The following is a 23584-nucleotide window of genomic DNA, read 5'->3' as shown; positions in this document are numbered from 1 at the left end:
CTCCTGTGCCTGGTGCACGGCTCTGCTACATCCTGCACTACACACCATCTACCAACTCTTTCATCTGCCCTGCGACTATGGCCCTACCTGTGCAGGGCTTCTACATCTTAGCTGCACCACAACATCTGTCCCAGAGAAGCGACACTGCAGCGCTGGTCAATCTGATCAGAAACCACAGGTGGCGTTACGTTTCATTTACCTATAAATGTTATTCACCCCTTTGCATGGACGCCCAGGGCCACGGACCGAGTCACCACCACCATGACACATCCCTCTGAGACATCGGCCCGTTACCGATTAACCCCACTGCCCTGGCTGGCGACGCACACTCCATGTCAGATTCATCTTGGACTGGGGAATTCACGATTTGACTTGATAACCCAGGCATGGTATGTGAGAAAGAGCTACATGGACTAATGTGAAGTGTGGCCTGCTGCATCATTCACTTTTGGTGGGGGTGAAAAACACAAGGAAAGGGGTTCTTCCTGACCAGGAGCCAGCACTTGAAGACTCAGTGCTTGCATTTTTTGAAACTTCAGAAGAGGAGGGCATATTAGCTGGAGTCTGTTTCGGCAATGTAAGCCAAAACCAGTTCCTGATGCTCCAGCTTTAAAAGCGGTTAACCTACTCCCAGAAAAGATAGCCTTCCGGAGCCAGACCATAACCCAGGCTCAACACCACCTGCCTTAGCTGCTATTGTGCTTTTGCCACTACCAGCAGATGCACCATCAGTACCAGCTGGCCCCCCCCACGCCCACGTCTGCGGCCTCTTCCACCGTACTTCCAAATTTTGGAGAAAATGTGCACAAAATAACATCAGATATATGGTACTGTATCAGAAGCGTACAGCTGTATACAGTCAAAGGATAATTGTAAATCTCCGTATATATTTCATGAGTCACACAGAGATGCTCACAGGCTCAGTATGGATTAGACAAGAATATAAAAAGTAGAAAAAGAGTACAGTATCATCATATAGCAGGTATATATAGTATAATTTAAACATTCTAAATCTCTGTATATATTTCAGGAGGCAGACACAGACGCTCTCAGGCTCAGTATGGATTACAACATAATATAAAAAGCTGTAAAACGGTAACGGATCTGAAGCATACAGCTATATACAGTGTAGGGGTCATTGTCAATCTCAGTATTTATTTCCAAAGTCAGAAACAGACTCTCACTTGGTCAGTTTGGATTAGACCAGAATATAAAAAGCAGTAAATGGGTAATGTATCACAAGCGTAGAGCTGTATACAGTGTTGGGGTAATTTTTAAATCTACATATAAATTGCAGGAGTTACCCACAGACTCTCACACGCTCAGGATGGATCACACCACAATATAAAAAGAAGATCCGCAAGAAATAATCACACATGTGGGCCAATGTTCCAGGTGTCAATGATACACTTAGAGTGGTGGGTGGAGGAGGACTTTCTTGCATAAAGGGTACAGTATCACCAGATACCAGGTCTATATAGCATAGTTTAAACATTAAAAATGTACGTCTATATATCAGGAGTAGTGTTGAGCCACCCCGCTAGTGTTCGAGTTCGGTTCGGTTCGTCGAACAGGAGGTAAGTTCATCGAATGTTCGTCGAACGTTCGACGAACACCGTCGAACCCCATTGAAAACAATGGCAGGCAAACACAAATACATACAAACACAAAATGCTCAGAAGACACAAATAACATATGGAAAAGGGCAACTATATATAGAAAAGAGGTGGAGGAGTAAAAGGAGGAGGAAGAGACACAGATATAGCCATGTCATGCCCTTATAAAGTCAAGAAAGGCTGGAATAAAAATCTAAAATAAAAAAAATTCTAAAATTCTAAAATCGAAGACGATCATATACCGTCGGACTTCCCACCATAAATTATGCCAACTGCCGATCGGGCGGCGTTATTCCCATGAACCTCCAAACAGCATCCGTGAAGGCAAAGTGTTTGGTTTCTGGGGGCAGTATGGTTGCAAAGCTGAACTTTATCCAGAAGGGCACCACCAGGAGTGGAGCCTGTGGCTTAATTGGACTCCACACGAGCAACCTAAACCATGCCAGCCACAGAAAGGATGGACAGATTGCATGCTTTCTCGATTCTGTGGGTGGTGGTGCATGGCCGTTTTTAGTTGTGCTAACGATTTGTCAGCTTAATTCCGTTAACGAGCGAGACTCCGGCATGCCCCCGCGGTCTGCGTCCAGCTTACTAGAGGGACACGTGAGGCTCTGGCACGCGAGATCGAGCAATAACAGGTCTGTCATGCCCTTACATGTCCGGGGCTGCATGCGCGCTACACTGAAAGGACCAGCGTGTGTCGCTTACAGGTGCGGATAACCCACTGAACCCCGTCAGTGATGGGGATCTGGGATTCCAATTCTTCCCCGCGAACGAGGATTTCCCAGTAAGTGCAGGTCAACCAGAATTCTGGAATTAGGCCTAACCGGCATTCCAGAAATAATGTGAAAAAATTAAGTGTCCAAACCACAGGTGCTGTAGCTTGCTTAACAGCTGGGTTCCTCTGCTGAGTAGCAGACAGTGCTTTCATAAACAGGCGGCATAGCTAGGTTCATGGGTGGGCTCCTCTGCTGAGCAGTACTCACAGGTACTAGGCCCAAAGTATTCATTGGACTAAATGGAGTTAAAAAATGGTTCTTACATAAACAGGCGGCACAGCTTCGGCTGAGTAGCAGACACAGTTACTAGGACCAAAGTATTAACTGGGCTAAATGCAGTCAAAAACTGGTTCTTTCATAAACAGGCGGCATTGCTAGGTTCACGGGTGGGCTCCTCTGCTGAGTAGCAGACAGTGCTACAAGGCCCAAAAGGATTTTCTGGACAAGATGAGGTAAAAAATTATTAAAAACACACACGGTGTAGCTCCTTGACAGGTGTACTACACCGCTGGCTACCAGACACCGCTACTATGCCATGAAACTCTATTAACATTGAAAACCATTATTAATGTGAAAATAAAGCTATGCTTTTGGTGAACGAACCGTTCTCAAATGGAACCTCGAACAGCCGAATTTTAAGCAAAGTGTTAGAGTTCGACGAACGGCTCGAACACCGCACAAAACAGCTCGAATTTGAACTTGGCAAACAGTTCGACTCGAACACTGCTCATCTCTAATCAGGAGGCAGACTCAGACGTTCTCAGGCCCAGTATGGATTCGACCAGATTGTAGAAAGTTGAGAAAGGGTACAGTATCATCGGATAACAGGTATATATAGCATAATTTCTACATTAAAAATCTATGTCTGTATATCAGGAGGCAGACTCAGACGGTCTCAGGCCCAGTATGGATTCGACAAGATTGTAGAAAGTTGAGAAAGGGTACAGTATCATCGGATAACAGGTATATATAGCATAATTTACACATTAAAAATCTATGTCTGTATATCAGGAGGCAGACTCAGACGGTCTCAGGCCCAGTATGGATTCGACAAGATTGTAGAAAGTTGAGAAAGGGTACAGTATCACCGTATAACAGGTATATATAGCATAGTTTATACATTAAAAATCTATGTCTATATATCAGGAGGCAGACTCAGATGGTCTCAGGCCCAGTATGGATTCGACAAGATTGTAGAAAGTTGAGAAAGGGTACAGTATAACCGGATAACAGGTATATACACTGTGTTCCAAATTATTATGCAAAAAGAGTTTAGGAGTGATAAGGTTAGAATTTTTTTGTTTGTCATTTAAACTCATTGATGGTGATGTGTGTCAGGGCTCTTTATATCACTGAAAGCAATTGCAGATACCTGTGCAAATTAGTTTGGCAGGTGTGTCCAAATAAAGGCAAGACTACTTAAGAAGGCTGTTCCACATTATTAAGCAGCCTACATTTTTTGCCAAAATGGGAAAGAAAAAGGATGTGTTGGCTGCTGAGAAGCAACAAATTGTGGAGTATTTAGGTCAAGGCATGACTATAATCAACATTGCCAAGACACTTCATCGTGATCATTGCACAATCAAGAAGTGTGTAGCTGATTCCCAGCACACATGTGTGCGTGCTGATAAGGAAAAATTGAGGACTCTTTCCAACAGGCAATTGCGTCAGGTTAAAAGGGCAGCTGCAAAAATGCCTTGTCATAGCAGCAGACAAGTTTTTGAAGCTGCTGGTGCCTCCAACGCCCACCGAACAACAAGATGCAGGGTCCTTCAGAGGTTTGCAGCTGTGCGTAAGCCATCCTGTCGACCACCTCTATCCACTGCACACAAGCAGAAACGGCTCCAGTAGGCCAAACGATACGTGAAGACTGACTTCCAAACTGTTTTGTTCACCGATGAGTGCCGTGCAACGCTCGATGGTCCAGATGGATGGAGTGGAGGATGGCTGGTTGATGGACACCCCATGAAAACGGCTAAGGCGCCAACAAGGAGGAGGTGGAGTAATGTTTTGGGCTGGAATCATGGGGAGAGAGATTGTCGGCCCCTTTAGGATCCCTGAAGGGGTAAAGATGAACTCCTTAATCTATGTGGAGTTTCTAAAACAGCACTTCCTGCCTTGGTTCAAGAGGAAGAACCGTGCTTTCCGCAGCAAGATCATTTTCATGCATGATAATGCACCGTCTCATGCTGCAAATAACACATCTGCATCTCTGGCTGCTATGGGCATAAAAGAGGACAAACTTATGGTGTGGCCACTATCTTCCCCTGACCTCAACCCCATTGAGAACCTCTGGAGCATCATTAAAAGGAGTGTCTATGATGGCGTGAGGCAGTTCACATCTAAGCAACAGCTCTGGGAGGGTATTCTGTCCACATGCAAAACAATTGAAGCACAAACCATCCAAAAACTGACAAATTCAATAAACGAGAGAGTTCAGAAGATCCTTTCGAACAAGGGGTCCTATGTGCAAATGTAACATCACCTAGAATAAAGTTTTGACTTGAAAACTGTTTGATTTCATTTTGTAATAAGCTGATAATGCTTATAATTTCACAATTGACCATTTTTTTGTTCAAAATAAAAATAAAAAGGTGGAAAACTCTGCTGTGCATAATAATTTGGAACATGCATTTTGAGTGTTTATTATTTTTAAAAATATACTGTTTTCATAGGCAGTTTGTTCAAAAACATTGCAATTATACTAGAATATTAGATGACTGGAAAATAACAATGACTGCAATTCATATAGGCAATTTAGAGAAAATATGAGGAAATATTTTTTGCATAATAATTTGGAACACAGTGTATAGCATAGTTTAAACATTAAAATTCTCCGTGTATATTTCCAGAGTCCGACAAAGACACTCACAGCCTCAGTAGGGAGTAGACAAGAATCTAAAAAGTAGAAAAAGGGTAATGTATTCGAAGCATACACCAGTATACACTGTTGGGGTATTTTTAAATCTTCATATATATTTCAGTCTCAGACAGTCCAGACTCTCTGCAAGAGGAAACGAGGTGGATACAAGTACAGACGGAAAGTCGAGTGATTGCAGAAATTTTGGAATTACTAATCACAGGAAAAACTCCCGGGAGAATTCTCAGAGGCGATGCTGACCCTCAATTACTTTGTGGAGACAGAGAAAACAGTTCTTTGTGAAGAAAGAGTTGCTGTATCGCAGTACCGTGGATCCCATCACCGTTACTCATCTCCATCAAATTGTAATCACAGGGAGAGATGTAGACATGGTCCTCACTGCCTATCCTGATCTGTCAGGTAACTTTGGAGTGCAAAAGACAGAAGCCACAGGCCATAGGCGATTCTTTTGGATTGGCATGAGAGGACACATTTAAAAATGTGGGCAGGAATGTCACACGTCTGTGAGTAGGAAAACCGTGAAAGCTGATGATAAACCACCACTGCAACTCATTGAAAGTCGACGTCCATAACAAATGGAAGCCATTGATCATCTGAAGATAGAGCCCAGCAGGACAGGGCATAGCTACGTCTTAACCATCATCTATCAGTTCACCAAATTTGTAGTGGCAGTCCCAGTGAAGGATTTAACATCCCAGACTACACAGCGGTAGAGCAGGGAGAGGTAAGTAATGCAAGTGCTGGGGCCCTGAGCAAGCAGGGGGGGCCCACTCGTGGGCGGCGGTACTGGCACAGGGTCCCTCATAGTACGCTGGTGTGTCTGACGGCGGGTGTGCACCCCCACCATCAGAGACACTTGATTGTACTATGAGGGACCCTGTGCCAGTGCCGTCACCCAATTGTGGGCCCACCCACCTGTCCAGGGCAACGGTACTCGCACGGGTGCGTGCCCCAGGTGGTGACCCTGGCCCTGGGGGGAGGCAGCCCAGTTAGGGAGATTGAAAAAATGGCATATGTTGATGTTGGACATTCAGCAGCTGCAAATGGAGGAATTGGAGAAGTCCGAGGAAGAGGAGGACAAAAGCGAGCCATTTTTCTGGCAACCTATGTGTCAGCAGGGGAAGGTGGGACAAAATCCTTTAAAACCCATGCATGGTTCATTTTAATGAAGGTTAGATCATCAACATTTTGGGTCGACAGACGGGTCCTTTTTTCTGTCAGGATTGATCCAGCGGCACTGAACACTTTTTCGGATAGCACACTAGCAGCAGGGCAAGCGAGCTCCTGTAAGGCATATTGTGCCAATTCAGGCCAGGTGTCCAGTTTACAGGCCCAATAGTCAAAGGGGAATGACCTGTGAGGGAGAACATCGATATGGGAGGAGAAGTACTTTGTAACCATAGTTGACAACTGCTGACTCCTGTCACTTTCAATCGATGCAGTATTACCAGTCATGTGAGCGGTACTTGAAAAATCCGTCCACAACATGGTCATGAAACCCCTGTCTCCAACGCCACTTCGGTTGTGTGCACCACGAACACCTCTTCCATGTTGCCCCCTACGGCTAGTGGGAGAACCATCACCGCTGCTGTGTGCTGGGAATGCCTCAAACGGTTTACCAGAGTTGCTTGTTTGTTAGCCAATATTAGCTCTAGGTTCTCCTGTGGCTTGATGTTTTGGAATTTGCCTTTATAGCGTGGATCCAGGATGCTGGCCAACCAGTAGTCATCATCGTTCATCATTTTGGCAATGCAGGGGTCCCTTTTTAGGATCTGCAACCCATAATCACACATGTGGGCCAATTTTCCAGGTGTCAATGATGCACTGCGAGTGCTGGGTGGAGGAGCAGTTTCTAGCAAATCCACATCCCTCCAGTCACGCACAAACCCTGTACCTGACCTTGCCACGCCAACATTTTCTCTTGCCCCCTGAGAAGCATCCTCCTCCCCTAAATAATGATCCCCATCATCCTCCTCCTCCTCTTCCTCTTCTTCCTCCACCTCGTCCAGGAGAGTTCCCTGAGCAGACAATGGCTGACTGTCATCAAGGCTTCCCTCCTCCTCTTCCTCTTCCTCCTCGGCTGCAGACGCCTGCTCCTTAATGTGCGTCAAAGTTTGCATGAGCAGAGGCATAAGTGGGATGCTCATGCTTATGATGGCGTCGTTTGCGCTTACCAGACGTGTGCTTTCCTCAAAACACTGAAGGACTTTACAGAGGTCTTTCAGCTTCGACCACTGCACACCCGACAACTCCATGTCTGCCCTCAAACCGCCTGCCCGTGTATCCTCCCACAAATGCATTACAGCCTGCCTCTGTTCACACAGCCTTTCAACCATGTGCAGGGTGGAGTTCCACCTTGTTGCAACGTTGATAATTAGGCGGTGCTTGGTAAGGTGGAGCAATCGCTGCAGCTTCTGCATACGACTGGAGTGTACAGGCGACCGGCGGATGTGCAAGCACAGTCTTCGCACCTTAAGGAGCAGGGCTGTTAAAACCTTCCTCTAGCGTTAGGGTCGTGACCGACCCGTTTTAGGTTTTAAATGCATACAAATTCTACATACATTTGTTTATTGCATCAAGACTTTTTGACTTTTTCAGGAACTTATTTTTAAGTAAAGTACAATAAAATAAAACTATTTTACTAAATTGTAAAATGCTCTTATTAAAATTATAACATTTGTGTTGTTGGGGTCAATTTCGACCCAGGTCTAATATAAGAGTAAAAAAACAATAAGTCCCAAAACTGAACTCATAAACACAATATAAACCAACAGCCCACAGCCAGCTCTACCTCCAACAACTTGAGTTAGGGACATGTCCAGGCATGTATGGCCAAATCAGCTTAGAGTTGGTACTTTGCAGAGTATACATCTCCAGTTTACACATGCTACAATGAGGAGAAGATTTGATGTAAGCCAAATTCTGGATTATATCTTAGATGATAAATAATCAGAGGACACACAGCAGCAAACTGATACAGATGAACAGGTTTCTGAGGAGGAAGATGATGTGGAGTATCAACCAGAAGACACAGACAGTTCTGATCAGTCTGATGAGGAGGTCACTGGTGCTGAAGCTGCTCCCGCTGAAAGATTCAAATCCAAAAGTGGCAAGATCAGTTGGAGCTCAGTACCTCCAGATGTACATGGCAGGGCAGATGCTGCAAATGTCATAAAAATTACCCCTGGGATCACAAGGTTTGCTGTGACAAGAGTAAGTGACATCAATACATGTTTTGATCTGTTAATGCCATTGTCAATAAAAAAGTCATTATTGCTATGACAAATCTTGAAGGAAAAAAAGTCCACGGCAACATGTGGAATGACCTTCATGATGATGTCCTGGATGCCTACATTGGTGTTCTTCTCCTTGCTGGAGTGTACAGATCCTGCAATGAGGCCACTGATAGTCTCTGGGACGCATCGACAGGCAGGAATATTTTCCGGGCAACAATGTCACTTCAAAAGTTTCAAATGATATCAAGAGTCCTCAGATTTGACAACAGAGACACCAGAACAAAATCTGACAAACTTGCTCCCATCAGGGATGTTTGGGGGAAATGGGTGCAGCTCCTTCCACTGATGTTCAACCCAGGGCCAGAGGTGACAGTAGATGAACGTTTTCTCCCTTTCCGCGGAAAATGCCCCTTCCGGCAATACATGCCAAGTAAGCCAGGCAAATACGGCATCAAAATCTGGGCAGCCTGTGATGCAAAAACTAGCTATGCATGGAATCTACAGATTTACACAGGCAAGTCTGCAAGCGGCATCCCTGAAAAAAACAAGGAAAACGTGTAGTCCTCGATATGACTCCTGGACTGCAGGGTCACAACATTACTTGTGACAATTTTTTTACCAGCTATGACCTTGGACAAGAACTTCTCAGGAGGAAAATCACCATGGTGGGCACAGTGAAAAAAAACAAACCTGAGCTGCCCGCTGAATTGTTGCAGATGAAGGACAGGGCTCCACTTTCCTCAAAGTTTGTTTTTACAGACACCACCACTGCTGTTTCATACTGCCCCAAAAAACGACGGAATGTGGTACTGATGTCCACACTTCACAAAGATGCAGCTGTGTCATCAGGAAGTGACAAAAAGCCCAGAATAATCCTGGACTATAACAAAAACAAAGGAGGAGTGGACAACCTGGACAAGCTGACTGCCACCTACACTTGCCAGCGAATGACTAGGAGATGGCCAATGGTTGTATTTTACAACATCCTTGATGTGTCAGCATGCAATTCATTTGTGTTGTGGACCCACATTCACCAAGGATGGAATTCAAAGAAATAAAACAAGCGGAGGATGTTTCTTGAGGAACTGGGAAGATCCCTTGTCAAGGCGCACATTGACCAAAGGGAACGAGTGCCCCGAGACCCAGCCACTGCAGCCTTGGCCCGACAACTCCAGAGCTTAACAAGTGCTTTGTCCACACCCACAGCAACACAAAGAGCATCATCACCAGCATCCTCCTCAACCAGGCCTGCCTCAACATCAACCATAACAGCCACAACTCCAGTGAGACCACCTGATTCTAAAAGAAAGAGGTGTCAGGTCTGCCCTAGCAATAAGGACAGAAAGACAAACACATCGTGATTCGCCTGCAAAAAATACCTCTGCAAAGAACACACAAAAAGTGTCACTTTTTGCCACACATGCATCTAAATACTAATGCATCTAAAAACTAGTACTTGATTTCTGTTGATTTGATTTGCTTGATTGATTGTTGTTTGTTTGTTTGACCTAGAAAAGCTACTTTTTATTATTATTGCTATTAATGTTAACATAATTTTCATCTTTTATTTGTATTAAAGTTCTATAAAAAAAAATCTGTTTTTTGCCTTTTTCATAAAGTAGTTATATATGGGTCAAAATTGACCCGTAACACCATAGATGTTACTAGAGTTAATAATATAAAATATGTATATGTATATTTTTTTTACATTTAAGAAATGTGTTCTAAAAACCTTCAATAATAGTCAGGTAATATAACAAACTTTTTAAAGATTATATTATTCTCTTGAGGTTCATTTGACAATATTTTTATATTGAAAATGAAGGGTATGCTCTCAAATGAAAGGCCCAGGGGGCCACAACAAAAATATTAAAATCAATCCTTCCATGGATGAGAAACCCTAACAAAGCAACTAAGAGGTAAGAAACAAATTGGATCATAAATAACTGTTTTTAGGGTATCCTAGGGGTGATTTAAGACACGGGTCAAAACCGACCCATTAACATAAGAAAGAGTAACAGAAAGCTAACACTAGAGGAAGGTTAACTCCGGATAATTATTGAGGAAGCACTGCACCACCAGGTTCAAGGTGGGAGCCAGGCAAGGTATGTGTCTGAGTTTTGAAAGGGCTATGGCTGCCACAAAATTCCGGCCGTTATCACTAACTACCTTGCCTGCCTCAAGATGTATACTGCCCAGCCATGACTCAGTTTGTCGCTGCAAGTAGTCGGCCAGTACCTCCGCGGTGTGTCTGTTGTCGCCCAAACACATCATCTTCAACATAGCCTGCTGACGCTTACCACTAGCTGTTCGATAGTGGGACACCTCGTGTGCAACACTGGCAGCTGCGGATGGAGTGCTCGTGCGACTGCGCTCTGTGGACGAGCTTCTGGAGGAGGAGGAGGGTCAAATGCCTACAGCCAACTGTTTCCTATACCGTGGGCTAGGCAGCACTGTCCCACCGCCGCTGTCCCCTGTGGACTCTGCATCCACCACATTAACCCAGTGCGCAGTGATGGACACGTAATGGCCTTGGCCATGCCTACTGGACCATGCATCTGTTGTGAGGTGCACCTTTCCACTCACTGATTGCTTGAGTGCATGGACAATGCAGTCTTTCACATGCAGGTGGAGGGCGGAGATGGCTTTTCGAGAAAAGAAGTTCCGACTGGGTAGGTCATAGCATGGTACTGCGTAGGCCATGAGCTCGCGGAAAGCTTTGCTTTCAACCAGCCGGTAGGGCCTCATCTCTAACTATATTAGTTTGGCAATGTGGGCGTTCAAACACAGAGTACGCGGATGAGAGGATGAGTACTTTCTTGTCCTACTCAGAGTCTCTGGTTGGGTGAGCTGGACTTGAAAGCTGCATATGGTGGAACTAGCGGTGGACATGGCGGACTGAGAGAGGGTTGGTGATGGTGATGGTGTTGGTGGTCTTGCTGATGGCCTAGTTTCAGTCTTTCGTAGCAATAACATTGAGATTCCTTACTGCTTTGGCCTTGCGATGACACCTCAACATTTGCTGCTGGTGGTGTGCTAACCGGTGGGCTTACAGTGGGGGAAGCGATGTAGCGTTGCTGACTACCATCATTCAGAGCAGGTGCACATGTGGTACGTGAGGTTTGGTAGTCCGTCCACGCTTGCAAGTGCATGGTGGTTAAATGTCTAAGCATGCAACTGGTATTCAAATTTCTCAGATTTTCCCTTGGCTAAAGGTCTTTGCGCACTTCTTACAGATAACCTTTGCCTGGTCATTAGGATTTTGTTCAAAAAGTGCCACACTGCACTCTTCCTACTGTGGAAGACATTTTGAGGCCTTGCACGTTGTGCTACTTTGACCGTCTGGCCAAGCTGTCCTGCAACTCTTTTGGTTATTGTAACCTGTTTTTGGACTGCTACGGGCCTGCCAGATAACAGCTGTTGCGATGTCGATGCCTGCTGCGGATCCTCCTCCTCCCCTTCTGAGCTATTGGCAGCGGCACCCTCTTCCCCTAATGGATGCCAATCTGGGTCAACAACTGGGTCATCCATCACCTCCTCTTCAATTTCATGTGCACCTTGCTCTGTGTCACCGTGTAAGGTGGTATAGTATGCGGGAAGGGGCAACCTGAGTTTCATCAGGGTCAGATTCGGGCTCAGTACTCTGCGAGGACAATGTAGTGCTCTGAGTGAATGTACCAGTAGAAAAATCTAGCAGTGGCTGTGCATCAGTGCACTCCATGTCAGATTCATCTAGGACTGGGGAATTCACGATTTGACTTGATAACCCAGGCATGGTATGTGAAAAGAGCTCCATGGAGTAATCTGTAGTGTGGCCTGCCGCATCCTTCACTTTTGGTAGGGGTGAAGGACACAAGGAAAGGTGTTGTTCCTGACCAGGAGCCTCCACTGACGACTCAGTGCTTTTATTTTTTGAAACTTCAGAAGAGGAGGCGATAGAGCTGGAGGCTGTGTCAGCAATGTAAGCCAAAACTTGTTCCTGAAGCTTCGGCTTTAAAAGCGGTTTACCTACTCCCAGAAAAGGGAGCCTTCGAGGCCTTGTGGAGTCAGACGATGACGCAGGCTCAACACCTCCTACCTTAGGTGCGATTGTGCTTTTACCACTACCAGCAGATGCACCACCACCACTAGCAGTACCAGCTGGCAACCCCCGCCCACTTCCACGGCCTCTTCCACCATACTTCGTCATTTTTGGGAAAATGTACCCTCAATTTAACAGGCTGAAATAGGCAGGTGTATGACAAGGTACAAGGTATATATAGTATTGGGGAGAATTTGAATCTCCCTAGAGATTTTAGGAGGCTGAACTATTATCTCAGGCCCACTATAGATTACACCTCAATTTAACAGGCTGAAATAGGCAGGTGTATGACAAGGTACAAGGTGTATATAGTTTTGGGGAGAATTTGAATCTCCCTAGAGATTTTAGGAGGCTGAACTATTATCTCAGGCCCACTATAGATTACACCTCAATTTAACAGGCTGAAATAGGCAGGTGTATGAGAAGGCACACGGTGTATATAGTATTGGGGAGAATTTGAATCTCCCTAGAGATTTTAGGAGGCTGACAGTGATGCTCTTAGTCCAAGTATGGCAGCAGGCAGCCTAATAAGCAAGACTGCTGCACACAAAAGTGTGGCAAAATGGACGCTTGGTAACTGTGCAGAAAAGAGGAAGAAATGTATTTTTGCTTTTATTAAAGCAGTTTGCACAGCAGTGTGCAAACAGCAATGCAGCTATCAGGGAGCCTTATAAGGCAGCCTAATAACCAACAGAGCTGATGCACAAAAGTATAGCCTCCCCTGTCTCTGCACACAAACTGTTGTGTTGTACAGTGAAAATCGCTACCAGAAGAAGCTGGTTTTTTTTTCTTCTTCCCTGCCTAATGCTCTCCCTTATTCAGAATCAGCATCAGCAACCTCTCCCTAATGCTAAGATCGGCAGAAGTAAGATGGCCGTCGGCGTGCACGCCCTTTTATAGCCCCTAAGACACCACACAAAGCAAGCCAATCACTTGCATGCCCTTCTCAAAGATGGTGGTGACCGCTGCCCATGTCATCGCGTTGCCCACAGTGTGCATCCTCCATCATTGGCTGAAAAAGGGTGCTGGAAGCATCATTTGAATCGCGACTTTGGCGCTCTAGTCGCCGACCTCGTGGCCGACCTCACGCTATGGTCGGGTTTCATTTCATGAAGCCCGACTTCAGCGAAAGTCGGCGACTTATGAATTTGACCAACCTGTTTCGCTCAACTCTAAAGTATTTAGGACACATTTTTTTTTAGATTTTTGTGCACCTTTGATTGTCTTCAGATTGAAGGGGATATTGGTCCTTGTATGCCAAAGATCGTTCAATAGACTCCTAATGTGTACAGCTCAAAAGCCAGTAGCACACAACTGCTGTCTGAGTGCCCACACAGAGCAAAGTACAGACACTATAGAAAGCATAGACCGATCTGCAGACAGACATAAAGGACACAAAAATATAAAATTGTGTCCCAAAAGTTTAGTTACTCTTTAATTGGATCCTTCTTTGGATCAGTAAGGGTCATAGTGGTTGGATCCCCAATTATCAGAAACTCATCATTTGTCTCGTTGGATAACTCCTTTATAAGCACAATATAAGCTGGCACTGCAGGAGAAATGAGCAACTGCCAACTGCTTCCCTAATAATATGAGCCGATCTTCTTGGACTCTCTTAGTTAGAGAAGGGGTTGTCCAGATAGACAATCCCTACACGCCAAATTATATCTTAAAGCGAATCTGCCAGTGAGATCAACCTTCCTAAGCCATCTATATGGATATTTAGTATGTAGTACAAAAACTTGGCACTCAACAGAAAAATTGATTTGACAGTTCCTTTATTGTAAAAGGCATCCAGTTAAATATACTTCTTTTACTTCTTTAAACGTTTTCGGTCATACAATTGACCTTCATCAGAAACAGAATTTTTTCACAGTTGGTTTTAACTAGAATGAGTTTACAAGAAGACAAGACAGTATGGTTAGTGAACAAATAAGTATCTAACAAATATCTGAGCAACAGGATGCTGATAATGACCGTATGAACATCATGTAAAGTTTAGACGAAAGGTCGATGACTAGATAAATACTGAAATAGCGAATCCTGAGACAAGGTTCAAGTGAGCTTAGTGAAACTCCACAGGTTCCATGGGCGGTGATAGAGAGTCCGTGCTGTGATGGTATGTAAGGAACATATGTAAAAGACGTTCCCTAGGAGGTTGAAAACAAACAAGTGTGACACTGGTAAATAAAGGATACAGTGAGATTCGTGGTCGGCTGGTGCTACTGGATGTGCAATACCACATGAAAAGTAATAGCCGACTGGAATGAGTGCCAAGACAGGTACCTGAGAGGAACTGTAATAGAAAATTCCATATATTATTATTAAAGAACCGCTGTCATAAGTAGGCACTATTCAGTACTGGAAAAAAAGAGAAAGAAAGAACAAGACGGTGAGTGACTATGGCACATAAGGATGATAAAAAAAGAGTATAAATGTGTGTACTGAGATAGGCTGAGGATATGCACGTAATGTGAACTGAATTACCCATTCATGTAGGAAATCACCAGACCCACGGGTTTGACACCTTGGGTTATACAGGGACCGGTAGATCCAATAATTGGTGTGGGTGTCCAGAAATTTGTACTGCAATTGAAACATGTAGAAGGTATGAGTAGCCCTGAGGACAAAGAATGTGAGGTGAACACTGTATTAAGAAGTGTGAAATCACCTGTAATATATTCAGGAAACTATCCTGTATTGTTTGTGACAGGCATGAATGTCCACAACTGGGTGCTAAAATTGAAAGAGAAGAAATCATAAGCAAAAAGGCACTAGATGGTACAATAGTGGTGCCCTAATGTTGTCTGGGAGAGCTAGAGTCACCTGTGATTTTCCAAATGGTCTGTCCTGCCCAGGGAGGCAAGGATCTATCGGTCCCTGTATAACCCAAGGTGTCAAACCCGTGGGTCAGTGTCCTCTCATCCTCAGTAGCTGCTGCTTCCCAGACGTCTGTTTCTCTACATTATTAATGAATATACCCAGGTATTAATTGACTGTTTTGGATTTTTTCTCCTTCCTCATTCACATAACATCGCCCAATATGTTTATGTTTATGTGCCATAGTCACTCACCGTCTTGTTCTTTCTCTTTTTTCCAGTACTGAATAGTGCCTACTTATGACAGCGGTTCTTTAATAATAATATATGGAATTTTCCATTACAGTTCCTCTCAGGTACCTGTCTTGGCACTCATTCCAGTCGGCTATTACTTTTCATGTGGTATTGCACATCCAGTAGCACCAGCCGACCACGAATCTCACTGTATCCTTTATTTACCAGTGTCACACTTGTTGTTTTTTTTCAACCTCCTAGGGCACGTCTTTTACATATGTTCCTTACATACCATCACAGCACGGACTCTCTATCACCGCCCATGGAACCTGTGGAGTTTCACTAAGCTCACTTGAACCTTGTCTCAGGTTTCGCTATTTCAGTATTTATCTAGTCATCGACCTTTCATCTAAACTTTGTATGATGTTCATACGGTCATTATTAGCATCCTGTTGCTCAGATATTTGTTAGATACTTATTTGTTCACTAACCGTACTGTCTTGTCTTCTTGTAAACTCATTCTAGTTAAAACCAACTGTGAAAAAATTCTGTTTCTGATGAAGGTCAATTGTATGACCGAAAACGTTTAAAGAAGTAAAAGAAGTATATTTAACTGGATGCCTTTTACAATAAAGGAACTGTCAAATCAATTTTTCTTTTGAGTGCCAAGTTTTTGTACTACATTGTTAGTTGGCTGGATACCCGACTTGTGCACCTCTCTCCACACTGAGTGCCGTGTTTTTTCTATTTTGCTATATGGATATTTAGGTCACGGAAAGTTGTATAAAATGATTCCTTGATATCTGTGATCATGTCTTGATCCAAAGAAATCCATATTTGTCTTAATATGTAAACGAGCTGTTAAGATTTATGGGAGGGACATAGATCTCCTTGAGAATCTGCCTCCAGAGCTTATTTTAATTGAAAGAGAGTGTTACCCGTGTGAGACATGTAGCTCAGCAGAGCAGATTGTCAGTCATTATATTTCACACTGGGAATGCCCCTGTTAATCAATTTGGTATGACCTGCATGCCCATATAGACTTCTTAGGAGGGTTGATTCTATTGACATTCCCTTCAATAAGAAATAAATCTAAAACACAGGTAGGTCCTTGGGTAAAAGTATTTTTTATTGGAACTTCTTGTGAAGTTTATGTAGTTTTCTGTACTATGCTTGGAAATACGGTATAATATTACCATCTTTAGACTATATTTCCGAGCTTACAACATTCCACTGTGAAAGTCAACATCAAAACATATTAGATAAGCCTTTGATTTGTTTTTGTTTTTTTTTCCTTCATGATGGACACGAAATAAAGAGGGGGGTGTATAAATGATTAATGCAGATTTCTTGGAAGAAAATATTGCAGGGTGCCGTCCGTTTGATTACAAGCTTCAGAATTAGTCAACATTTCCATAATTCTAAACCAATATACACCTGTCTCCCCACTGTGATGTGAAGGCACAACTTAATTTAACAGATGCCCTGCTGTGCTAAATCTCTCATTAAATACCAAGCTAGTTCTGTAATTTAAAGTTACAGAGCCATGGTTTTAAAAGGATTGCTTTTGTGTTATGGAATTAATAAGAACTTAATGATGCCCTTTTGCAAGAAGCCTTCAATTTCCAACATCAAAAAGGAAGAACACATAAATGATAGCTGTGTGATACCTGTTATTTTCCTGAAACTACAGATGTTAAATTGTATTGAGCACTTTTATTTTCAACTCAATAGTCATTGTATCATCAGCAACAATTCCAAGAAATGGTTATCTGCAGTGTTATTTGTACTTCACCTTTAATGAACACATCTAATTATTGTATAGTAAATAAATAAAAGAAATCATCAGACATACACATATTCCTCTGTGGCTTTTATCACATCTCCATGGCAACTCGAAATCTGCAACAATATCTGCCCGTGTTACATGAGGATTTGACCCAGATATGCATTGCAAAGAGTAAAATTTAAAGGAAATCTGTCACTCCATTTCAGCGCTATAAGCGGCGGCCACTGCCAACAGGGGCTTATCTACAGCATTCTGTAATGCTGTAGATAAGCCCCTGATGAAACCTGAAAAAGAAGAAATACACGTTAGATTATACTCACCGGGGGGCGTGGTCAGGTGCGGTGGGTGTTGCGGTCCGGTCCGGTGCCTCCCATCTTCATACGATGATGTCTTCCTCCTTGCTTCTCCCTCGGCTCCTGCGCAGGCATACTTTCTCTGCCCTATTGAGGGCAGATTAAAGCACTGCAGTGCGCAGGCGCCGGGAAAGGTCAGAGAGGTCTGGCGCCTGCGCACTGCAGTACTTTGCTCTGCCCTCAACAGGGCAGAGAAAAGATGCATGCGCAGGAGCCGAGGGAGAAGCAAGGAGGAGGACATCATTGCATGAAGATAGGAGGCGCTGGACCGGACAGCGACACCAATTGGACCGGACCGAATGCCGGGGTGAGAGTAATCTAATTCTTTTCTTATCTTTCATGTTACATCAGGGACTTATCTACAGCATTACAGAATGCTGTAGATAAGCCCCTGATGGCAGTGCCTGCAGCTCATAGGGCTAATATGGGGTGACAGATCCCCTTTAAGGTGCAAGGCCAAAGATGAAATGCTGTGGTGCTAAAATACACACTGGAGGTCAATTTTGGCTGCAGATTTTTTTCCACTCCATATAAATGAGATTTTGTAAAATCTTATCCACATTGCTGTTGCTTATTAGACACATATGGATGTACCCTAATTATTATTGTCATTATAAGCTGCAAGGGCCCTTTCACATAGTGTTTTCTCATATGTACATTGGCCCCTTCGGTGCTTTCATCCGACCCCCCCACAAAACAGAATTTGGGCATATCTGTGGATTAGGCCTTTGACTGTAATGATGTATTCGGAGTTATCATGTACTCCCTCTTGCATCATTTTCGACTATATACTCCTATTGAAAGCGGGCACCAAGACGTAGCCAACTAAAATCCGTAACGTTTTTGCTTTGTAAAGCGTTCCTTTTCATAGGATGATTTGTATATCTTAGTATTTTACCAGAAAATATGTATAAAATGTTTAAAAATTTCCTATGGCTGGCTGTACTCTCTTGACCTCTCTTTTTAGAATACGGGTGAAACCATGTTCTCCCTTTGATGCTTCTCTTCAGTTAGTCCTTTTAGTAAGTGAAAATTATACATTTTTAGCTCCACTGCTCAGGTATATCATGAAAAGTATTTGTTAATGAATTTTCTTAGGCTGAGTTCCACGTTGTCGAAATGGTTCGAGAATTTTTTTGCCGTGATTTTCCGAAATTGCCAAAGAAAATGTTCTCAAAATTTTGTAAAATTGCAGCAATGTTTTTTTTTTTTTAAAATGTGAATGTACTATGCATGTTCCAACTTATCATGCAGACATCCATTTTTTACAGTTATGACACATTTTAAATAGCCTAGTTTTTTGAAGACTAATTTTTCTAAAAAATAAAGGGACATGTCTGTTATGGATCCAATGTGCTGATCAAATGCGCCTATTTAAGTGAATGAGTCTTTCAAAAAAACAGCACTTAGATGATATCCAATTGTCATCCGAGTGCTGTCTGTTTTTTGCTACACTAATAGTAAGAATAGACATGGACCAAAAATGGACGAAAATTGTATCCAGCAGACTGATGAAAAATGGTGCGCTTTTTCTTGTGCACAAAAAAAATGGATTTCAAAATGAGGCCTTAGCAATGTCATACACAAGCCGAGCTATGAAGACACTAAATTATGACTGCTTAATGATGTTCACTTATTTGGATGCTTACCCTGGGTGATACAATAGTAAGAAACAACAAATAATATCCTTTTATTTGAAAGGACGCATCCCTCTGCACATCGTTGGAAATTTTTGCTATTGTATTTGTTTAAACTTATTGGAAAGATAAATGATTCCTTTTACACAGTACATACAGAAGATGCATACTACTATTAGGATAACACCATAGATTGCTGACATGCCTGCCAACTGAGGATCATGAAATGTCTGGATCTTTGTACAAGATACTCAGTTGTGTCTCCCTGTAATCAGTCTTTGTCACAGTAAATTGATAAGGTGAAGATGATTCAGTATTTGATGGATGTTGATTTTCTTTCTAGTATTGAGCTCTGAGCGGTTATTCTGAATAGAACCGTCTAATGCAATATGTTCAGAACATTTCTGGATTTATATGGAAACATTCTATAGGGTCAAGGTGCTGACTATTGAGTGTGGCGCATATTATGTGGGTCCTTTGTATACGTATCATCATATTAAGTGCATTTATTAGACTTTTTTATCAATAAATTGGAGTATACACATTGATGAAGTAGATTCAATTTCCCCTTACCACATTATGTGTTTAGAAGGGCTATACCTTATTAAGTATCAGATGGATGGTGTCCACAATTATGTTGCCTGAACCATTCTTTTTTTTTTATGGTCACTTCTCTCTCTCTATTATGAGGGTTCTGGTTTATCATATATGACATTCCATTCCTTGATTGTTATTTTCACACATGTAAAGTGATCTATTCCTGACTATTCTTGACTTTTTTATGCACATACTTGTTAGCTATCCCAAAATATCCTGGTGGCTCTAGGAGTCCTTCCTGATTCCCAGAAAAGCTGGAAAATCTATTGTTCTCTGCAAAAGCCTCCCAAAAAGGTAAAGCATATAAGGGTTCTTGTGTTTGATGCCACTGTCCTCCATCATTGGATGGACCCCAATGTCTGAATGCACTTTTAGGAGGTGGGAAAGTTAAAGGGGTTTTCCTCAAGGCGTATCTTCAGGCGCTTCTGCTTCTAGCCCCCAGCTTACAGCTTTGCCTTGGGCAGTGCGATTCTGAAAAATAAGAGTTCAGACCCCTGGCATGGTTGCACTATTGATCCAAACTGTGCTTTCTGTGTCACATGACCGCGGGGTGCGATGGGTTGGCATGACAACCTGGGGGCTGCAAGAGACCCCTGTGGTTGTCATTGCCAATCTGGTATGAGTGCCACCCTGTGGCCGTTGCTCATAGCAGATGATCATTTTAGCTGAAGCCTTGCTATGTGTAGCGCAGGCGATTGGATGATCGCAGCTTCTAGTCTCCCATGGAGACTATTGAAGCAAGTAAAAAGTTAAAAAAAAGTTTGTTTTTTTAAAAACTAAAAAGATATAAAAGTTCAAATCATCCCCCTTTTGCCCCATTCAAAATAAAATAATTAAAGAAAAAAATATGCATATTTTGTATTGCCGAGTTCACAAATACCCGATGTATCAAAATATGAAAAAAATGAATCCGTTCAATAAACATCGTAATGAGACAAATAATCAAAACACCAGAATTACGTTTGTTTGGTCACTGCAATATTGCAATAACAGGCGATCAAATGTCATATCTACCCCAAAATGGTATCAATAAAAACATCAGCTCGGCGCTCAAAAAATAAGCCCTTATCCTGCCCCAGATCCCAAAAAAAGGAGATGCTATGGGTTTCGGAAAATAGCTTTTTTTTTTTTTTGCACATTTTGGATTTGTTTTTCATCACTTAAATAAAAAATAACCTATACACTTTTTTGCAATTTCACTGCACTTTTAATTTTTTTTCCGTTTTCCAGTACACAATATGGTAAATCCAATGGTGTTGTTCAAAAGTACAGCTCGTCTCACAAAAAACAAGCCATATTGACCGAAAAATAAAAAAACTGATGGCTCTGGGAAGACTAGGAGCAAAAAGGGAAATGCAAAAATTGAAAACCCCAAGTTTGCAAAGGGGATAATAAGGAGCAAAATGCAAAGTTGCCTGTTTTTACCAGCACTTTGTGATATTACTCATTTATGAACTTGATACAACCCTTTTAAGTCCACATTCACGCATTCAGTATTTGGTCAGTATTTTATGCCAGTATTTGTAAGCAAAAACCAGGAGTGGAACAATCACAGGAAAAGTACAGGGTGGGCCATGTGTATGGATACACCTAAAAAAAATGGGAATGGTTGGTGATATCAATTTCCTGTTTGTGGCACATTAGTATATGACCCTCTTCTCATTGGAAAAATTAAAGTTGGATCCAAAATGGCCAGCTTCAAAATGGCCACCATGGTCACCACCCATCTTGAATAGTTTTCCCCCTCCCATATACTAATGTGCCACAAACAGGAAGTTGATATCACCAACCATTCCCATTTTATTTAGGTGAATCCATATAAATAGAAACACGTCACCACTTCTGTATTTATCACCCACTACTGGTTTTGGCTTACAAATACTGATGTGAAATACTGACCGAATACTGAACTTGTGATGGTGGCCTAAGGCTACATTCCCACGGTCAGTAATTGTCAGCACTTTGGACGCAGCAAATGTCCACTGCGTCCAATGTGCTGCCGTCTATTGAACGCAGGAGAATCCGCATGTGTTCAATGAACCGTGCAGAATCACCGCGTTAATACATTGTATAGGTATAGACATGCTGCGGTCTGGAAAGACATGCCCCATGTCTGTCTCCTCAGGTGATCCACAGGCATCTGTGCACGCATAGTGGACATGAGATTTCTTGAAATCCCATCCACTGTGCTGTAACATCTGGACGCTGCGGAAATATGCAGCGTCCAGCCCGCAGAGTTTACTGACCGTGGGAGCATACACTTATAAAACAAAATTGGGGCGTGGTAGGTGGAAATGGCCCTGAAAAGGGGCAAGTTCATAAACACATTTTCCACGGTGTGCACCACTCACTGCCCTAGTTGTTCTCTCTAGCCATAATTATTAGTTATAGTTACACATCTTTGACATGATGCCTTCACACCATAGTTAGAAATTATATTAAAATGGAAATGTCAACATTTCGTATATAGCAATGGCACAATACTGGAAATCCTCATCCTAATTTGCAAGATAATTTCTATATTCTGAGGTATAATTGATTAAAGTTGAAAGGTTTATTTAGTGACACTAGTTTCACGTAGAGAATATGTCCTTCACATCTTACAACCATTACTGAATAGCATGCAACCACTAAGCGAAAGCATGGCAGAGCTGTGTGTTGCATATTAACGTGTACGCTCCCATTCACATTCCACTTCCTCGGCAGTGGGTATTCCTTGGGCTATCACAGAACTTTTATCTTCCTGGCAGTTTTGAAATTCCAGGTTTTGTGTGCCATTTACTACTTGGCGTCTATTGTCTACAGGGACAAAGCAGAGTGCATCTGGATCATAGCTAAGACTGATACACATTATCAGTCGAACAAACGAATTCATCTGTGCCTGGCTGATTTTCAAGGGTGTCATTTTCTTCTTTTTTACTTTGCCTTCAAATTTCTCTATATTTTGCTTTTTTATGTCCTTTTCTATTTCCCTGGATTTAAACCACCTTTCATATCAATATCAGTGCCTTTGCTGAAACTCTTTCATCATTGAGCATCCATTACAAATTATATTTACTGTGCTGTCATATTTTTAGGAAAGAGATCTAATTTAAAATTGCACATATTTCCTTTTCCCCCAGATTTTGTATTGTGCAGTACCTATTCTGAAACTGAAGGTGTCACTGTGATTGCTATATTGCTATTGACAATTGCGCAAATAGTAACATATGGAAACTTTCTATAAGAAAATATCTTTAAAATATATAACCTATGGTCATGTTCATCGAATATATTGTTTTGTATAGTGTTTATGATAGATTATTTTTGTATGTGCAGGCTTCAGCCTTGAAATCTACACAGAAATGTCTATAAGGTGACTTTTAAATTTAAAAGTGGTGAAAAGTAGTGTGTGCTGCCTTTTGTGTTCCATTTGTCTTTGATAGGCCTTACATTGTGGCATCATTATGTCTCTGCAACCTGCTGGCTTTACATACATTTTTTTCTTTTTTGAAATTCCTTTGAAACAATGTCATCCGGGACCCTTTTATCTGCTGTTGTTGACAATATAGCGCCATTAATC

General features: G+C 42.5%; 1 protein-coding gene and 1 long non-coding RNA gene across 29 annotated transcripts in view; one reads left to right on the top strand and one right to left on the bottom strand.

Annotated features, from left to right (window-relative positions):
• The window catches only part of CELF2 (CUGBP Elav-like family member 2), a 654777-nt gene that overhangs the window by 409319 nt on the left and 221874 nt on the right, over nucleotides 1–23584 (top strand). The window lies entirely within an intron of this gene.
• On the bottom strand, nucleotides 14355–14946 carry LOC141100483 (uncharacterized). The gene is made up of 2 exons (XR_012234706.1): nucleotides 14792–14946; nucleotides 14355–14704 (listed from the first exon to the last, which is right to left on the bottom strand). It is a non-coding gene; the product is annotated as an uncharacterized lncRNA (long non-coding RNA).

Source organism: Dendrobates tinctorius, unplaced genomic scaffold, assembly GCF_039654945.1.
Source record: "Dendrobates tinctorius isolate UK_male_01 unplaced genomic scaffold, ASM3965494v1 ptg000105l, whole genome shotgun sequence".
Classification (NCBI taxonomy): Eukaryota; Metazoa; Chordata; class Amphibia; order Anura; family Dendrobatidae; genus Dendrobates; species Dendrobates tinctorius.
The sequence above is the reverse complement of the archived record's forward strand: the minus strand, read 5'-3'. Positions and strand labels throughout refer to the sequence as shown.